The following is a 3,164-nucleotide window of genomic DNA, read 5'->3' as shown; positions in this document are numbered from 1 at the left end:
AGTTTGAAGACCCCTGCTTTAAGCTGTTACCAAGACACCTAATTTGAATATTATTGGATACTTACAAACTGGTCAAAGGGGGAGGGCCCGGGAGAAGGGGACAAGGCAGGCTTTGTGTGGGAATACTCAGATCCAGCTTTTTTTGTGCTATAATCATTTGACTTTAGTAAAAGTATACATTTTGCTACAAATGGAGTTGGACCTTTCTTTCCTAAATGTCCAAGCTGGGACAAGCCTGACCATATGATAGAAATTATTTTAACTGTTATTTAATTTCAATTAAATAAAGCATAAATAAAATTGATTGGGTTTTGTTTATCATGGTTCCATCCATTATGTTTTGGAACCCAACTCCGGATATCCCGCCAAAAGCTAAGGGTGGTCTTCAGCCTGGAAAAAAAAAATTGGTCACCTTGGCATATCATGCCTCAATGGTCCTCAATGAATACTCCCCATGTGATGAAGCAGAAACAGGTTCTCCTGGCAGGGCATCATATGTACACAACCATGGATAATTAACCCTGAGTTATGGCCCCTGGCAACTAACAGTGGCAACTGAACAAGTCCACAGCTTTGGAAAATACAGACTTTAGCCAAGTAGCAAACTTTGTAATTGGCAAGCTCAGGGATGTTAGATTTGAACAGTTGGTCTGAGCAACAAGTAATCAGGGCTTTGTTTTGTCATAGAACACCCAGAATGGAGTTCCGGCACCTTTTTTGGATGGAACCTTGTAGGGTAGGCAAAGCGGGTTGTATGACATGTGTGAGTTCTGGCACCTTTTTTTTGTTTTACAAAAAAAGCACTGGGTAAGATAAAGGCTTAGCTGAAGGAGGGGTAGGATCTAACAGCTTGAATATGTGACACACAATATTTCTTCTGAGAAAAATGAGCAGTCGACATTTGTTGAGAGTTAAAGGTATGTAAGTGAGATTGAAATGAAATGAGGTGGTGTGGAAAACATCCCTTCAGCTTCGTCTGCTCCGTCCTTACCACTTGTTCCCGGTTTCTGAATTGCCCTCCACACTAGATAGCCAGCAACTCCATGGTCACCAGAAGTGTTTTCAGCAGTTTGGACCAACCCATTTTCCTTCTAAAGGGAAAGAGAAATATTTATGCTTCTGCAAATATAGAGTTGCCGTCATGCTTGTTCATACTTCCCTCCTGTCAGTAGATTGAGGGCATATAAATTTAAGTTCTTACGCCAGTTTTGGAAGAGTCGCATTGTTCAGTTTGTAAATGTCTTTAATCAGTTCATTTCACTTATCCACTGAACGCAGGACAGCTCTGCTCCAGTGGATGAAAGTAATCAAACTTAGAACTTGCCACACCCAGCTTTCTCTTCTCCTTCTCTTACTATTCCTTCTCCAACATTTCCCACCTGAAATACGGCCTTTCTTGATCTAATGGAAGAACTGGTCCTGTAGATACATTATTGCTTCTCTACAAAGCCTTTCATAGGGCTTTCCTCTCTCTTCACTGGCTATCATTCCTTTCTATATATATATCCCCCTATATGCATTAGATTTCATGTTTAGATTTTGCAGATAAAAAGAGATTCAAGTCGGTAACTGGATGGGTTCTCATAGTTTAAAATCAGTTTGGTCTAGTTCAGAGTAGGCAACCTTGGCTTTTTTATGACTCGTGGACTTCAACTCCCAGAATTCCTCAGCCAGCCTTTCCATGCTGGCTCAGGAATTCTGGGAGTTGAAGTCTACGAGTCATAAAAGAGTTAAGGTTGCCTACCCCTGGTCTAGTGGGTAAGGCACTAGGCTTTAGAGCAGGAGACTGCCAACTCACCTCACATTGTTGTTTTTCTGGGGAAAATAAGAGGAAGGTGTGATTGGCTATGTATGTTTCTTTGAGTTATTTGAAAAATAGTAAACAAACACAGAAACAAACAAACAAACAAAAATAAGCAAGCAAGCAAGCAAGCATAATGTTATTACTTCACTTTCTATCCTTATGGACCTCTACATCAATCTTCAGGAAATGCAGAAACCACCTCATTTAAATATCTATTCCCTGTATTTCCATCTATAAAAGTATGGGTATTTATTTTTTATGTATAAAAAGGTTTTTCTAAATTAAAGGATGTAAGCTTCTGAAAGACCTCCATCAACATTTATTTATCACTTGAATTATTTTATGTAACCGATGCCATAATAACAGCAGCTTTTGGCAAAAATGTGTTAGTCAGGAATGCTCAGCTGAAATCTCTGAGTATTAAAGAACTCGGGGTAATCCAATGAAAATCCATTTTTAGATGTGGCATTTATCATTTTATTCACCAATTTGCACTTTTCTTTGAGGGTTGCTTGTGCAAGGCCGCTCTTCTAGTTAGCACAGCATCTGTTGACTATTGTCCATTTATTGAATTTTAGCACTTACTTTGCTACCTATATTATCATTAGCAGATTAAGTAATCCAGATTTCAGCTGCTGATCCATTTTCATGGCAATTTCCATTCCCATACTTACCTGGCAAGGTACCCAAGCTATCTTGATCATGAAGGAGGTTTTTCCAGGGTGAGGCTCATCCATTGCATTCTGAGAGTGCTGATTCCTGTGATTTCTCCAAATGTAGGAAACTCAATTGCATAAATTGTGGTGGATTTTAGTATTTTGATTGTTATATATATACACATACACACATACACACACATACAAAAATAGATATATACCACAAATTATGCAGACAAAATTGGCCAATATGTTTACTAGCAGTGAGATCTATCAGTTCATCTCTCTCTCTCTCTCTCTCTCTCTCTCTCTCTCTCTCTCTCTCTCTCTCTCTCTCTCTCTCGGTAGGTAGATAGGTAGGTAGGTAGATAGATAGATAGATAGATAGATAGATAGATAGATAGATAGATAGATAGATAAACAGACAGACAGTCAGTCAGTCAGTCAGTCAGACAGACAGACAGACAGATAGATCTCACTAGTAGTAAACATAGGAAGTTGGTACTTAGAAAACACAGGGCTCTAGATTGGCCATCTGGCCAGTTTTGTCTTGGTCATGTTAGAATAGAATAAATAGAATGGAATGGAGTGGAATGGAATGGAATAGAATAGAATAGAATAGAATAGAATAGAGCTGGAAGGGACCTTGGAGGTCTTCTAGTCCAGCCCCCTGCTCAAGCAGGAGAACCTATACCATCTCAGAC

The 3,164-nt window shown here is 39.3% G+C and overlaps 1 non-coding gene across 1 annotated transcript; it reads left to right on the top strand.

Moving 5' to 3' along the window:
• The first annotated feature begins 2,470 nt into the window (after positions 1 to 2,470).
• On the top strand, positions 2,471 to 2,636 carry LOC120304831. The gene has a single exon (XR_005555853.1). It is a non-coding gene; the product is annotated as a U1 spliceosomal RNA (small nuclear RNA).
• The last annotated feature ends 528 nt before the right edge of the window (positions 2,637 to 3,164 follow it).

Source organism: Crotalus tigris, unplaced genomic scaffold, assembly GCF_016545835.1.
Source record: "Crotalus tigris isolate CLP2741 ecotype Arizona unplaced genomic scaffold, ASM1654583v1 scf7180000017661.16357234195:1864864, whole genome shotgun sequence".
Lineage (NCBI taxonomy): Eukaryota > Metazoa > Chordata > Lepidosauria > Squamata > Viperidae > Crotalus > Crotalus tigris.
The sequence above is the reverse complement of the archived record's forward strand: the minus strand, read 5'-3'. Positions and strand labels throughout refer to the sequence as shown.